Source organism: Suricata suricatta, chromosome 1 (assembly GCF_006229205.1).
Source record: "Suricata suricatta isolate VVHF042 chromosome 1, meerkat_22Aug2017_6uvM2_HiC, whole genome shotgun sequence".
In the NCBI taxonomy this organism is placed as follows: domain Eukaryota; kingdom Metazoa; phylum Chordata; class Mammalia; order Carnivora; family Herpestidae; genus Suricata; species Suricata suricatta.
This window is the reverse complement of record NC_043700.1, coordinates 41,552,935-41,569,902: the sequence shown is the minus strand read 5'-3', so window position 1 is coordinate 41,569,902 and position 16,968 is coordinate 41,552,935. Positions and strand designations below refer to the sequence as shown.

The window sequence follows — 16,968 nt, the reverse complement described above, 5'->3', positions numbered from 1 at the left end:
GTATATATATATATATATATATATATATATATAAAAATAAAGGCACCCGGGCAGTTCAGTCAGTTAACTGTCTGCCTTCAGCTCAGGCCATGATCTTGTGGCTCAGCTCAAATTTGAGCCCTGCATCGGGCTGTCTGTTGACCATGCAGAACCCACTTCAGATCTTCTGCTCATCCCCTCTGCCCCTCCCCTGCTTGCAGTCTCTCTCTCTCTCAAAAATACATAAATAAATAAATAGATTAATTAACTTAAAAAATAAAATAAGTACACAATAGAAGGGGACTGCTAGAGTATGGTACCATAATCTATATAACAAAATACACATAGTTTGAGCACAGAAGTTAGGAGCTTCAGCATCAATCTTAAATCTGCTTTTACTAGCTTCAGGGCTTGGGTCAAGTCAGAAATTTAAGACTTATTTTCCTTATACAGAAGAACAAAGCCTACTGAAAATCCCTCCTGAAAAGCAGGTAAGAGAAGTAAATGAGGGGCACCTGGGTGGCTCACTAAGTGTCTGACTTGATTTTGGCTCAGGTCATGGTCTCATGGTTCTTGAATTTGAGCCCTGCTTCTGCCTTGATAGCAGAGCCTACTTGGGAGTCTCTCTCTGTCAAAATAAATGTAGGTAGGTAGGTAGGTAGGTAGGTAGGTAGGAAGGAAGGAAGGAAGGAAGGAAGGAAGGAAGGAAGGAAGGAAGGAAGGAAAAAAGTAAATGAAACATTGAATATAAATATATTGCCCAATACACAGTAACTGTTCAATAAATGCTACCAATTTGGGGAAAGATTAACATGGAAAGAATTTCATGATATGTTAAGTGGAAAAAAAAAAATAAAAAGAGCCTTTAAAACTATAGGCACAGACATTTCCTTAAAACGTATACATTCACAGAAAAAGCCTAAAAATGCACAACTGTTATCTCTTGATGGTGGGTTTCATGGTAACTTCTGTTAACTTTTTATTTAACTGCATGCTTTACACTAAACATGTATTACTTTAACAAGAAAGTTAATTTTAAGAATCCAGTAGGAAGTGGGAAAGGCTCTTCCCTCCCCTTCTTAAGGATCCTCACTGAAGAGTGTGGAGATGGATTGCAATCCTCCTCTGCCCAGGGCTGGACTACATGGGTGCATGTTCCCTAACCTGGCCGCCCCAGTGAGCAGGGCTTTAACCTCAGTTCTCCGGGATCAGAGCTTCTTGGGCAAAATCCAGGTACCTGGACATCTAGCTCTAAGAGACCATTTCAGGACTGCCGGACTAGACACAGACTAGTTTTAACTTTCTGTGATTTATCTCAGTTCTTGGAAGTCAGATCCTCCTCCTCTGCCAGATGGGTCCTACAATCTCTGCCCTGTCTATCCTACAGGGAAACTAGCAGTCAGTGACAACTCCTTGCACAGGCAAGTTGTTGGGATTGCAAGTGTCTGATCCCAAACATGAAGAGCTTCTTAGGGCAGCTTTATAAATGATGCTTGGTGGGGTGTCTGGGTGGCTTAGTCAGTTGAACATGGCTGACTTTGGCTTGGGTCATGATCTTGAGGTCCATGAGTTCGAGCCCTACATCAGGCTCTGTGCTGACAGCTCAGAGCCTGCAGCCTGCTTTGGATTCTGTGTCTCCCTCTCTCTCTCTCTCTCTCTCTCTCTGCCCTTCCCCTGGTCCCACTCTGTCTTGCTCTCAGAAATAAATAAACATTAAAATTTCTTATATAATTTATACTTGGTTCCCAGATCTATGTCAACATGACAGGAGCAGGAAGGCTAAGGCCAGGCCCTTGCCACAACAGCGAGGCCTTTCTGTCTTGGGTCTAAAAGGAAACCTCCCTTTTCGGTTGCAGCTGTGAATAGCAGTCTACAAAGGACATTTCCCCCCCATCCTAAGTGTAGTGGGTTGAATAAAACCCCCACAAATCCATATCTACCCAAAACTTCAGAATGTGACTTTATTTGAAAATAAAGTGTCTTTGCAGATATAATTAAGAATCTTGAGATGAAATCACCCTGTATTTAGGGTGGGCCCTAAAGCCAATGATTGGTATCTTTACAAGATAAAAGAGGGAGATTTGGACAGAGGGACACAGAGGATATCTTAAGATGGGGGCAGAGATTGGAGTGAGCCAAGCAAGGAACACCTGGAGCCAACAGAAGCTGCGAAAGGCAAGGAAAGATGCCCCCTTGGAGCTTCTGGGGGTAGTGCGGTACTGCTGACACCTTGATTTCAAACTTCTGGCCCCCAGAACTGGGGGAGGGTGTATTTTCTGTTGTTTCAAGCCACCAAATTTGTGATAATTTGCTAGAGCAGCAATGGGAGACCAGTATTTTGGTGCTAGAATTAAGGCCTGATCACTTTTATCTGGAGTTCTCTTGGTATGGTGAACAGAATTCTAAGATGACCCCCAGAAGCTCTCACCCTGGGTGTGTGGGCACAACCTGCAAACAGGAGAGATCACTCCCATGATTATGTTAGATGATCTGGAAAAAGGGATTTTTGGTCAGCTGACCAAATTCATTGATCTTAGGACAGAGAAATTACCAGGGCATCTGGGTGGCTCAGTTGGTTAAGGGTCCAACTTCAGCCTAGGTCATGGTCTCACTGTTTCCCAAGTTCGACACTGTTGTTTCAGATTCTGTGTCACCCTCTCTCTCTCTGCTCCTCCCCCACTCACGCTCTCTCTCTCTCAATAAAAAATAATAAAATAAACATTTTAAAAAACTTAATAAAAGAGAGTAATTACCTTACCTTATATGACCAGAACTAAGCTCATCCTGACAAAAGGGATTTGAGGCATAAGAGAGAGTCACCATGGGAGAAAGAGTAATTTTTCTAGTGCAGAAATCTAGCAGACACCAGTTTCACCAAGTGATCCAGGAAAACATCACCAGTAATAAGACATACTGGCATCATGAATGTCCTGATAGGATGCTCTGAAAAGGACGCAACATCATTTTTGTGATATTCTTGCCCCAAATGCAACCCCATTCTAAGAAGAAAAGATACAGGAACTGTTACACACTAGAGGAGACTAAGAAGAAGTAACAACTAAATGCAATGTGGAATCCTGGAATAGAAAAAGGGCATTAGTGGGGCACCTGGGAGGCTCAGTCGGTTAAGCCTCCGGCTTCGGCTCAGGTCAGATCTCACATCCGTGGGTTTGAGCACCGCGACGGGCTCTGTGCTGACAGCTAGCTCAGAGCCTGGAGCCTGCTTCCAGTTCTGTGTCTCCCTCTCTCTCTGCCCCTCCCCCTCTCATGCTCTGTCTCTGTCAGTATCAAAAATAAATACAACATTAAAAAATTTTTAAAAAAAGAAAAAAGGCATTAGTGAAAATACTGGTGAAATTTAAATAACGCCTACAGGTTAGTTAACAATATTTGCCAATGTTAAAAAAATTTTCTTGGGGCACCTGGGTGGCTCAGTCGGTTAAGCGTCCGGCTTCGGCTCAGGTCATGGGTTTGAGCCCCGCGTCAGGCTCTTTGCTGAAAGCTAGCTCAGAGCCTGGAGCCTGTTTCGGATTCTGTATCTCCCTCTCTCTCTCTGACCCTCCCCTGCTCGTGCTGTCTCTGTCTCTCAAAAAAAAAAAAAAAAAAATTAAAAAAAATTTTCTTGATGATGTTGATTTCCTGTTCTTGATAAAAGCACTACAGGGTGAGGGATAGAAGGAATGGTTACATTTTTTGCCACTTTAGATCTAAAATTAGTTCAAAATAGGGTGAGGGGAAGGGGGAGGGGGGTGATGGTCATGGAGAGGGGCACTTGTGGGGAAGAGCACTGGGTGTCATATGGAAACCAACTTGGTAATAAACTATTTAAAAAATAAATAAATAAATAGGAAGAAAAGGCAAAAAATAAAATAAAATTAGTTCAGAATAAAAAGTTTAAGAAGAAATAGTCGCCTGGGTTATTATAGAGCCGTAATGCAGACTAAATGCTTAAGTAGAAATTTTGATGCCAAGGTTAGGGGGGGTGATAGGACACCCAACTGTATCATGAAAAAACAATTATAAGGAAATGTGCAATACATTAACAGGCATGGCTCAGGGCAGCAGTATTAAAAGCTTTTTCTCCAATAGTTTATACTCTTCCTTATAGTAAGCATGCATTACTTTAAAAAAATTTTAATGTTTTATTTATTATGAGAGATCATAAGCAGGGGAGGGGCAGAGAGGGGGACAGAGGATCCAAAGCGGGCTTGCAGCTATCAATGCGTAAGCCCAATGTGGGGCTTGAACTCATGAACTGTGGGATCACGACCTGAGACAAAGTTGGATGCTCAAACAACTGAGCCACCCAGGCACCGCAAGCATGCATTACTTCTGATAATCAGAAAAAAAAATCTTTTTTTTTTTTTAATGTTTGTTTTTGAGAAAGAGCATGCAAGCCAGGGGAGGGGCAGAGAAAGCAGGAGGGCAGAGGATCGGAAGCAGGCACTGACAGCAGTGAGCCAGATGTGGAGAAGGAGAACAGGAAGAGGAGTTCTGGAGAGGGTCAAACTCAAACCAAGAGCCATGACACCACGACCTGAGTCGAAGTCAGACGCTCAACCCACTGAGCCACCCAGGCGTCCCAAAATTAAAATTTTCAAAAATACCCAATAGTTGCTTGGGAATGCCATGGTGGAGGCTTTTAAGGTGGAGAGGGCTATGTTAAGATGGGATAGAAAGGTGTTCCTTGCCTCTGGAGCACAAGGAGGAGGCAAGAATTAGCAGTGGACTGGTGCAAAGAATGTAGATTCGGGCCACAGAGTTGTTCTAGGGAAGAGCAGGACGAACCCCAGAACCACAAAAGAGGGCGGGCTGCTGAAACAGAGCAGCAAGTCTTTGACATGGAAACAGCTAAGTGTTCTGGGAGAGTATCAATACCTTAGACCCCAGAGCCCTCCAAAATCCCAGGATCCAACCTAAATTCCCAGCCATGCCTGTCTCCTACTCTTCCCTCTATCAGTCTCTGCCCTAAGATCATCACCCCTGCCTCAGGATAATACATCTTTCTGCCATTATTCACACAACCCTTCTCTCCAGGACTCCTCGTCCTGTTCTCCTTTCTCCACAGCTTTCAAAATTTGGCTTAATTACACCTCCAGGAAGCCTTCCCAGACCACTCCTGCCCTAATCACTTCACCTTCTCCCAGCCTGCTTAAGTAGCTCACCTGTTCCACTCAAGGTTGCTTCACAAACCTAATATAGCACATAAACTTCCACGCACGCATCTCCACATGGTTTGCAAAACATCTTCAGAACAGAGACAGTGTAACTGGCTTGTCCCCCTCCCCACCCATCCTTCAGCAAACTGCCCCTCTGCCGTCACCGGTCACAGTCACATTTACCACATCTGCCGTGCCTATGCCCAAGCCTCTTCATGGTGGTTCTATTTGTTTTTGTGGTTATAACTGAACTTAATAGCAACTGAAATATAAGTGCAGAAAAGTAAAGGTTTGATTTCTATGAAATCAAATTCTGAAATTCTGGTCTTAGAGGACAACCTGGGTCACCGAGACCGTTTCTCAGGAGGGCTGTCAAGTAAAAACCATTTTTATTATAACATTAAAATGTTAAAAGCCTTTTCACACTCATGTTTCAGAAGCTACATGAAGTATGGTAAATATAGTGGTCTTGAGTTTTGGAGAGACTTCCAAGGTAGAAGTTTAGGTATAAATATGTGTGTTTTCAGAGATTAACTCAGTTTGTTCTCGGGACTTTAACTAAATATTTACCAGCAAACTTAGATTATACCTATTATAATCCCTGCTATCTCATTATCATCTAATAAATCACTATTTTGAAATCCTGCAGATCTGCAAAAAACGTAAAAACAAGGCCATTTTGTTTTCTCCTTTTCTAATTTTGGAAAACAGGTATTTTCATTAAAATTATGCTTTTTATGTTAATATGTAATGATCTTATATTTATTATTAAATGAATTAACTTTTAAACTTTGTTTTAGGGACACCTGGGTGGCTCAGTTGGTTAAGCATCTGACTTCAGCTCAGGTCATGATCTCATGGTTCATGAGTTCGAGCCCCGTGTCTGTCAGCACAGAGCCTGGAGCCTGTCTTCGATTCTGTATCTCCCTCTCAATTTGACCCTCCCCTGCTCATGCTGTCTCTGTCTCTCTCTCAAAAATAAATAAAACATTAAAAAAAAAATGAGGGGAAAAAAAGAGTAAGTTAGGTGAGTATATTTAAAAACTGGATTTCTGCATGTGGAGTGATATGTAAATGTCTTCAATTCTGTAAGAAAAACCAATGAGCGTATATATATATATATATCCTTTTACCCAGCAACCCCACTTCTGAGAATTTCTTCTAGAGTCATAATTACACACGTAGGAAATGCCATTTGAACGAAGTTATTCATTGCAGCCTCGGACAGAATTACAAAATAGACAAAATAATGGAAACAACCCAACCCAAGTTCAGGGTTGGGGAGAGAGAGATGACCCACATGCCTTGGTTAAAAAATTACCACGCTTCCATATCCTGATTATTGTGCAGATGTAATAAAAGAATGACCCAAGGGTTCAATGTGCCCATATGGAAAGATCCAATACAGCTGCTAGGTAAAACAAGCAAGGTGCTCAACAACAGGTCTAAAGTGCGACCTTGAACCATTTGTAAAAAGGGGCAGGGATACAATGTCTCACTGACTACCGTGTGTGTGTGTGTGTGTGTGTGTGTGTGTGTGTGTGTACACATACACAAGTCCACATGTCCACATATTGCCGGTGTTTAGCCTTTTTAAATTTTTTAAAATGGTTATTCATTTTTGAGAGGCAGAGACAGAATGTGAACAGAGGAGGGGCAGAGAGAGAGGAGAGACAGCATCAGAAGCATAGTCTTTTGATTTTTGAACTATGTAAACATACAGGCTAGTGAAAAAATAAATAAAAGGAAATGTGAAATTGCAGGTGATGTGTAGGTGTGATTTTTATATACAATTTGCAAGTTTAATTAGAGTACCTACAAACCTGATGAAACGGCCTCTCAGTCCTAAGTCAGCTTTGGTGAATAAAGAAAAATACATGCATATGTTTTTAAAGTAAAATGAATTGTTTAAAATGTGGATTGTTTTAAAACACCCTACTTTAAGCTGACTTTTTTAAATTAACTACTAACACTGAGTGCCTTGACTACCAGTCCCTATGGCCCCAACGGTAACAAATTCAAGACTGTCACCTTGTTCCATCAAACCCCAGCACTCTCCTGGGCCTGATGCTGGAGGAAGGGGGTTAGAAGGCCTGAGAACCGAGTCAGATCCTGTCTTTCCAAGGCAGGGAATGTGGTTTCCCACAGCTGGGCAGGCCAAGCTCTCTCCAGGCTGATTCTGTGGCCACTCTCCCTCCTGTCTCTGCGGGGGTCCCAGAGAACCCACAGGGAGCTCTGTCTCTGGGAGCCCGGGTGACCACTGTAAGGGTAGGTTGCAGAGACCTTACAGTGAGGCTGCTCTGCTGGTCCTCCCAAGTGCACAAGGCCCCTGGCTGGCAGCAGACTCTGGACTCCTTAACTGCTGGCGTGCCGCCAATCTGCCAGCCTTGAGGTCAGAAAAGTCCCACTGTAGACATCTAGTGAGTCCTGGCTGGGGCCCCAACGGCATGACCCTTCCACACCCCATCCTCACATGTCTCAAGGCATCCTGGAAAGAGAAGACTCCTCCAGAAGAAACTTCTATCCGAACAAGCAAAGGACCTTCCTTCCCCCTAAATAAGCATAGGGAATAACTGGCTCCTTCCTCTTCATGTTTTTAAGGAAAAGACTAGAATCATCAGCAATTTCATCATTACACTTAGGAATAAAAACAGAACTTTTTTTGGTCTTCTGGATCAAGCTTCTTGGTCACTAGCAAGCAATGTGACTTGGGAATACCAATTAACCTCTCTAGACCTAGTTTCTTTAGCTGTAAAACAGACTAGACTGGAAGATTCCCAAAGTCCCTGCAGTTCAACATCCTATTGGCTAGTTCTGCAAAATGCCTAAGCATTACTTTCTTCGGGCATCCAGTGGAAACAGGATGAATTATTTTAGCCCAGTAGGGAAAAGGAGGTCCCAATTCCCAGACATATACAATCTATTCACAGCACTAGCATTTAGATCCCAAGATCCTGTGAATATTGTACATGGATTCAGGTTCCTCTGGAATAAAGTATATTTGAGCAGGTAGGGAAAAAGGAAGATTGAGAAGGGTTTGAGAAGAAAACCAGCCCAGTGACTGATATATATGTGCCCCGCCCCCCCCACTTAATGTTAGTTCTTCCAGCCTATAATCAGCACAGAAAAGGAGTACTTCTACTACCTGAAAAAAATCAGAGTAGCTCCCGAAACTAAAGGTGAAAAAAAAACCTCTTTTCCCTTTGCCCAGTGATTCTGTGGGACAATCCCTGGCAAGGCACGGAAAAGTGGCCTACCCAGAATGGCAGGAAGCATCCATGCTCCTAAGGAGAAGATGAATTAACACTAAGTCTGAGCTCATACCACTCCTACAACCCAACCTACCTAAAAGCTTCGGGGACCCCTAAATAATCCACCCCATCCCACACAGATGATGACAAACCTCTACCATGCCCCAGGCACAATCACCACATGCTTCATGGCAGGGAGAGAACAGGCCCACAGAGGTTAGAAAACTGGAGAGTGACGGAGCCAGGATTTGAACAGATTTATCTGGCTCCAAGTCTAGAATTTTCCCACAACCTCACAACATCTCTAGTAGAGTGCTATCTTCTCTGAACTTAACTGAATGCAACAGTGTGGCCTCTCTTGCGTTGCTACCTTATTCTTCGTGTCTGGATGTTCTCTTTCCCCATCAAGAGTCTACAGGACCCAGGCCTCCTCCCTTCTTTGCACCTGGCAGCAGCCACTGCAAGAGCTGAGCACAGACCAGGCCCTGTGTACTGACGAGCCAGAGGGGATGAGGATGAGTCTGAGAGTCACAGAACCTGTAGTTCTTATTCTTGCCTAAATGACAAGGCCAATAGTTCCTTGCAAACCAACAGCAGAAGGAGTACCACTAGTCTAGCTCCTGGCTACCACACAATATATGAAAATTCACCTCTGAGCCTCCAACAAGAAATGGAATATGTAGCTTTTAAGTCCAGCCTATAAAAGTCACAATTCTGGATATTCTCTTGCTTCATCATCAAGTTCCTCTTAGTTTTTCTGGCTCTTGTTTAGAGTTAAGGATTAATCATAGATGTTTTGGGTAAAAGATCTATTCTGACCTTAGCACTGACCCCCTCCCAAGGTCACAGGGCAAGTTTGGAGCAGAGCTAGGACACAGACCAGGCCAGTCCCCAGTACATACCACTTTCCAGCAGCCTACCCATGTGGCCTGCGGTTCCTAGGGAAGAGGGACTCTAAAGACAAATCCAAACCCAGGGTGGGTCCAGGAAAAAAGTCAGGTGCAAAGCTGCTCCTGCTCCTACCATTCCTTATGCCCAGGTGAGCACTCTGCTCTCATCAAATCATGCCCACACGGTCCTGTTGGACACCCAGGCCGTGGTAGACACTAGATCCTCAAAACTGAAGCCACAACCCCGAGCTGAGAAAATCTTCTTGACTTTAACTGAACTTCAGAATCATAGGCTGAAACTGCTTGGATAGCTATTTTGTCCCATTGCCCTAACCCACCAAGAGAGGGCAGCCTGAGCCACATCTCTTAACTTAGTTGGTAGAACCAAAAATAGCTAAAAAAAACCGTGCCTGCGGCGTAAGCCAGGTCAGGGTTTAGTACAGTAGCTTCAGTGCCATCCCCCAGCTCCTGCTACTAGTCGGCCGGAAGATCTGAAGCATTTTTTCTCCAGCTGGCAGGTGATCTGGTTGGGGTAGGAATACAGTTCCCAGAAAGCAAAGTCCGGAGACCAGTGTCCTAATGGAGCTGCCCCAAGAGCTGCCCACCAGATTTGCCCATCTACTCCCTCTGCTTTTTCTGTCCTCATATCTGCGGGCTCCAGGAAGCCTCTCGGCCTTTCAGTGAGGCTGTCTACGTGCTGAACACCCTTCTCTAGCTCCCACATCCCGCGATCTCCACTCGAAAGGAGTGCAGCTGCGAACCCCCTCCCCTCACCACAAAGTAACCCCCCATTGTGGCACCGCAGCCAGGTGTCGCCTCCATCCAGCGTCCGGGCCCATGTGCTGGTCCTCCCGGGCGCTTCCCTGCTCTAACCCAAGGTTTCGGAATCCGGAGATGGGCTCCAGGTCCTCGGCGCTGCCAGGCCCCCACTCCCACCCCCACCCAGTGACCCCAAGCGCTCAAGGCGAGCGGCTTCTAGGCGCGATGCCCCACCATTGAGCACTGCGCGGTCCGCCCTCACCTGAAGCTCAGGAGGACAACACCTAGGCCCCACGCAACCTCACAAGCCTGGCCCTCCGGCGGCCCGCAGCAGCAGCGGCAGCAGCAGCTCGGTCGGTGTGTCCGCGCTGGTAGCCCGCGTGCCCTCGCCCCCCTGCCTGCGTCCGTCCCCGCCACGACGCGCATGCCCCGCTATATAGCCTGCGCGTCAGCGGCAGGGCCCACCCCCGTCCCTGAGCCCCGCCCCACCCTCGCCCCACCCTGCTCTCCCCAGGGCCTGCCACGTGGGGCCCCGGCCGGCGATAGGGCTACGTGCGCAAGTTGTCAGCTCGCCGCCCGCCAGACCCGGCCCAGCGCCGCCCCAGGTTCAAACCCAGCTCTCCGGTATCCGGGAAGCCGGAGAGCTTCATCTTGTGGCCGTTCTGCGAATTCTATTCTTCATTCACTGAGGCCCACAGATTCCTCCTTCATCTGGAAACTCCCATTTAGACCTTTCCCTCTCCACGTGGTAATCTCTTACAACCCGGCCTCCATCCCTTAGCAGAAAGACTGCTCTTCATTTAATATATATGTCTATATTTTAACAGTTTTGATTAATGGAAAAAGCTTCTCAACCCCCAGCTCAATTCTGAAATGTACCCTACAAGGGGATGCCCCCATATACTATGATTCTTCTGCATATTGCAAGCAGCCCAAAGAACAAAAATTAAAACAATTTCCTGTTCAAGTTCCAAATAAACCATACTATACTCATTTTCCAATCAAATGTCACCAAACAACCCTCCCAACCTTCGCTAAATAATCAGGCTCTTTAAGGGAACTACATTTCTGAATCCCAATGGGGAGAAATGTTAATTTTTGGTGAGGCAGGTCCTAAAAGTCTCACCCGATGTGGGACAGTCTATTGAGATGGATATCAGGCCTCAGAAATGCAAATTTCTTGAGAAAACAAGCCACCCATTAAACTCCCATTGTTCTTTTCTGGTGGACGTCACGATTATTTCCTCTACTGCTAAACCAGCTGCCACCTGGATCTAGGCGACCCAAAGGAAAGGTCTTCTAGCACAACTGTAACCAGTTGGTATCCAGGTCACAGTTCTAGCCTAATGACTGGTGTCTGGCTGTCACTTAGTGTCTCTGAATTTGCACAAGGAAGGGGGCCTATATCCCATGCTGCAAATTCTGGAGAGAACAACCCTTATGCTGGCAGTGCTAATGATGATAGGAAAGCAGACAATCCCTGGAGCATGTAGCGCGGAGAAGCCAGAGTTCAATGGCAGCTTGTTCCTAAGGACTGGGTAGAGAGGGAAAAGGAAAGCGCTGTAACAAAACCAGAGCAAGCCAGATTGTTTATGCCACTCTTTCAGAGACGAGCTGGGACCTGGTTTTACTGAAACTGAATTTTTCTCATCCTGCAATTACAGTGCTCCAGTTGGGGAAGGGGTGGGGGTGATAGTCCTCTCATTTTCCAAGTGATTTCAAAGTAATGGTATCTCTTGCAGAATTTCCCTCAGAGCCCCTTCATCTTTGTAATAACCCTTTATGTTTGTCTTTCTTGGTTAAACTCGCAGTACTTTTCAGACATTATGTCATCCATGGGACTCAATCCCATCCTCCAAAGGGCTGTCAGAAATGGTCCAGTCTATACCACTCCTTCCTTTTCTTAAAGTACTGGAAAGGGAATGAGAAGCTCACCCAGAGATTAAATCAAACAAGAATGCTTCTAACACATACACCTCTGAAAAGTTATTAAGGCTATAAATGCATATTACACAGGGGTGTTAATCTCTTCTTAAACCTGAGGTCCAAAAACAATCCCGTGGCTCTTCTAGGCAAGGTGTCAGCACTACATACAGGGGAACAAGGCAAGAAGGCTCCAGTCAGAGAGACAGGACCAGGTTGAACAAGACACCCCACCACATGGCCTATGGCAGCATTTCACTTGTCTGCAATCAGACTGAAGGGTAGAGTTGCCAAAGTCCACCAAAGCTGATAAGCTATCAGTAATCCATTAGGGGAATACAATTAATTATTAACATAGCTTAAAATCAAAAGGTTTTAACTCTTCATATCCAGCCCCACACAAAACTATTCAGCTGAATTCTAAGTTTCTCCTTGTTGCTGAGTAGTACTCAATTTTTTATGCCTGGTGCCAAGCTTGGACCCCCAATTCTATATTTCTCTCTGCATAATATGCCTTTTTCCTCTTATAAGCGCCATTTCCACTTGTTAAAATTCTAACTTTTCAAAGCTACTTCCCTTCAGAAAGCTTCTTGATTCTTCTGTGGCACATTTGACCTATCCTTTCAAAACCCTTTTGACTATAATCCACATTAAAAAATATTTTACATGGCAACTCCAGTATAAATAACAATATAGCAAACAAATGTTTTCCAGAATTTCCTCAGTACAATAAAACATTGGTTTGCAAACATAATCCGTTCCAGAAACATGCTTGTAATCCAAAGCACTTGTATATCAATGTAAATTTCCCCATAAGAAATAATGGAAACTCAGATGATTTGTTCCACAACCCTAAAATATTCATATAAAAATGATTATAATTGTAAGAGTCACCTTAAGGTGGCAACTGAGCGGCCATTCTGCTGTAGGTCGGAGAAAAACTCTATGCACCAAGACCCCCACCCCCCTCACCTGCAGACCTGGGATGTCCCGAGCCAGTTTGAAAACAGCCAACCATGAAGCTCCAGCTTCCCATCACCCTGACAGAGGAGGCAACCTATTCCATCCCGCCACGTCCCTGAAAGGCCCTTATTTGATCATCTGCCCTCCCAAGATCAAACCCGGAACCCCCCCACCCATAACCCCCCCCCCCCCCCGCCCATCGCCTATCAGGCTCGACTTCCCTGACTCCTCACTCCCGGGGTCATGGGACCTCACCCGGGAATCGCAGATCCCAATAAAGGCTTTCTTGGCTCCATAACCTGGTCTCTTTCTTTCCTCCCATCTCTGCCTCCATCTATTAAATCTTACATTTGGTGCCGAAACCCCGGGAGGAGATAGTAGCTCAGCAGCTGGCTTCTAGCTGAGCTCTCTCCTTCCCGATTCAGGGACCTCGCCTTGGTGCCGAAATGGAAACTGCCCCAAAGGTCGGGGCCCTCTTGTGGAGCTTCAGGTCCAGGATCCGAACCCTACCCCACCAACTAATTGGGTGAGTTCCCCGATTATCCGAGCCTCCGTCTGGGATCCTGCCCGAAATCTCGGCGGAGTCAGGACAACCCCTCTGCCATAGCCCCAGGGGCTACTCTGGCCAGTATATAGTCCCAGCGGCTATATCCGCTGTGGCCTCCTGGGTTGGGGAGACATGCTCGACCCTAGGATGAGCCAACTCTCCATTCCGAGTCTCGTGTCTGAACACAGGGACGCTTACTTCAGTCCTGAGACTTTAGGCCGGATATTATGGGAACTTCCCAATCTAAGCCAGAACTCGCAAAACGAGCACTCACCCATTCGATTGCCTTCTAAAGAACTTCTGACTCCTTGGTTATGCTAATGACCTCTGCTGCAACCGCCTAGTCCGTCTCTGCACTACTGTGTGGCCCCTCTATATAAATTGGACAATCAATCTCAATGACCCCCTGAGGGTCCCTCGATTTCCAAATTCTCACAGACCTAGATAATTTCTGCCGGAGGCAGGGCAAATGGGCAGAGATTCCTTATGTTATGGCTTTTTTGGATCTGCATTGCCGCCCCAGTTTCCTGTCCTACTATCCCGCATGCTCTTGGCCCGCACTTCCCAACCCCCCCTCCTACCGCCTGAATCCCTACTTCCCTCCTCCCTGACCTCTGACCCATAAGGTGATCTTACGCCCCGCCCCTCCCCAGCTGCTCCTCTGGTACCTGGTACCCGCCCCCCTCCCCGCCGCCTCTCTTCCGGTCCCGTCCCCGCCCCCCCCCTACCGCCTCTCCTACAGGTACCCGCCCTTCCTCCCACCACCTCTCCTCTGGTACCTGCCCCCTTCCTCAGCAGCCCCTATCACCACTCAAACCTGCGCTAACCAACAGCCTTAAAATGCCTCCGCAGCGGCCATCTCACCTTTCAGGGAAGTGGCAGGCGCGGAGGGGCTTGTTAGAGTTCATGTGCCCTTTTCCCTACAAGATCTGTTGGCCATAGAAAAGCGCTTGGGGTCATTCTCCTCGAACCACTCACAATTCATAAAGGAATTCCAATATTTGGCCCAAGCATATGATCTCACCTGGCATGATATCCATGTAATCCTGACTTCTACCTTAACCTCAGAGGAAAGGAAACAAATCCAGGCAGCTGCTCACGACCACACAGACCAGATTCATATTACCGATCCTATTGGGACAAAGGCCATACCGGCAGCCGACCCTAATTGGAATTACCGGCAACAGGGAACTGGCCACAGGCGACGGGACCAGATGAGCCAATGCTTGCTGGCAGGCATGCGAGCAGCCTCAAAGAAGTCTGTTAATTTTAATAAGCTCCCAGAAATTATCCAAGAGCCCAATGAGAACCCGCAGCGCGGTGTAAGGCCAACCTCTCACTCTCGGTTTTGCTTCCACTGGCCAGGAGGCCTGGTTCCCATGTTCTTTGTCCTAGTTGTGTTGATTGTGTTGTCTTGGTTTGTTCAGACTGACGCTATGGGACAGACTCAAACTACCCCTTGACTTTAATCTCAGACCATTTCAAGGACGTTAGGGAAAGAGCTGACGGATTTGGGCTTAAAGCAAAAAGAGAACGTTCTGTCTTTTCCAGGAATGAATGGCTAACCTTCAACGTTGGATGGCCACACACCCCCACCTTGGTTAAAACCTTTTCTTTCTCCTAGGATTCTACCGCCACCGGAGAAACCGAGACACAATGCCTTGCTGCCCGTCTTTACCTCGAGGCCCCTCCCCCTCCTTAAATGCATATTAAATAACTTCTCCGTTTTCAGGAAAAGAGGAAAGAACTATGGCTTTAACCAAAAGCTATCCTGACTGTGGACACACTGCCAGCTGGACTGGCCAACTTTCTCTGGGACTGATAACCCCCAGAGGGCTCCTATAATTTTAACCTTGCCTCTTCTGCCTTCCCCTCCCACTCTCTGTTTCTGTACCTACCTGGATGTAATATGCCTCATTGCCTCCTCCCATCCTTGGAGGCTAAGAGCAAAAGGCACTCCCAGGGACATCTAGGTCTTGGGAGCCAGAGAGACACCCTTGTCTTTCCTTCCACCTTGGAAATGGCGTCAGTAATCTGTAAGAGTCACCTGTCTAAACCTCCGGAGGTAAACTAGTTTATCATCTAAATTTTGAATGCACATGTGCTTTTGTCTGGGGTATTAAATGGAGGTCTGCACACACGACTTCCCACCCCAGGGCCACACCGAGATGTCAGTAGGCCTTTAGTAAACCTGTAAACAGCTGTTTTGTGGACACTTCTGCACCCGTTTTGTCCAGTTGTCATTGTCATTGTTTTTGGTCTTATGTGTAGGTGAATGTGAATGTGCAACTTAGTCTGGCAAGCCTGCCGAGTGTCTATGGCAGCATTGGAACAGCTTCCGATCATAAGTCACAATGCTGAGACCGCTATGGCTAAGCATCACCTAAGTTCCTTTGGGATACAGCCAGATGGGTATAAGACTGGTCTCCTCATTAGAGGGGGCACCCCTACCCCTTTGTCTGTCTTTGCGGTCTGGCTGAGATAAAATCATACTGAAGGGGACACTGACTCTCTCTGTGTTCCTCTGCCTTGTAGATGTGAGGGCTTCTCCCTCATTCATTTCCCAGGTTAACAGCTATAATTGGAGAAAAATTTTAAACTGGAAATTCTCCTTCTCTGCCCCCTGGGGAGCCTCTCCTCTTGCACTCCCTTCCCCCATTCTTTTTCTGTACCGCCTGGGTGGGGAAGAGCCAGCCTGCATAACTGCTCAGGTCTCAGGCAAGGCCAGCTTCTCCCTCTGCCCTAGGTGATAAGAAACAAAACACCACAAAAGTCAGATTTTTTGCACCAAATTTCCAGGTCAAAATTAACTAGGGAACAAAGTGTCGCACATAGGCTCATCAGTGTTTGAATTAATCTAAGTCTGTTGGTTTGCTACAGTTCAAATAAGTTCCTGTTATCTCTCTCCAAGTAGGTAACAGAATACCTTAAAGTAATCGTTAAATATAGGATGAGGTCCGTAGATGCTTGTGCTTTTGACTCATGGCAAAACAACTAGGGATATTTAAAACTGTTAAAAACCTGCTTTGTACTCAATTGGTTCATAAATTTACCATCCAAGAAAAACTCTGGTATAAATACTTTTCAGTTGGTTACTAAGTCCTCAATTGGAGACTAAAGGTTCAGACTGATGGGAAAATAAGAAAAGCAAACCTATATGCAGGAAATTGGGGATATGTAAGAAAAATATAAGAAATGAAAATGCATTTTTGTTGAGGGTTAAAGAAAGTAATTTTGCCCTAAATGAGATTGGTTGTTTGGGAAAAAATGGCTTTGGGACAAAGTTTAAGGGAAAGGAAAGTTGTAGAAGGTTCGTGAAAGGAAATCATTGAAAAGGAATTTTATGTGTGAGGTTGAGATAAATGAAATTTTTTTTCAAATAAGTATCAACTTTAATAAGATCCTCTACATACACATTTGCTACTGAAAATTGAACTACCACAATCAGAACATTTTCCCTACAATTCTGATTTTCGAAAACCAGAAAATCTAGCCTA

General features: G+C 45.8%; 1 protein-coding gene across 1 annotated transcript in view; it reads right to left on the bottom strand.

The window, feature by feature from the left end:
* SLC39A14 (solute carrier family 39 member 14) overlaps positions 1-10,449 on the bottom strand; it is a 45,261-nt gene extending 34,812 nt beyond the window's left edge. The window contains exon 1 of the mRNA XM_029937364.1: positions 10,301-10,449. The gene's annotated coding sequence lies outside the window, so the exon portion shown is untranslated. The remainder of the gene's footprint in view (positions 1-10,300) is intronic.
* Between the last annotated feature and the right edge of the window lie 6,519 nt (positions 10,450-16,968).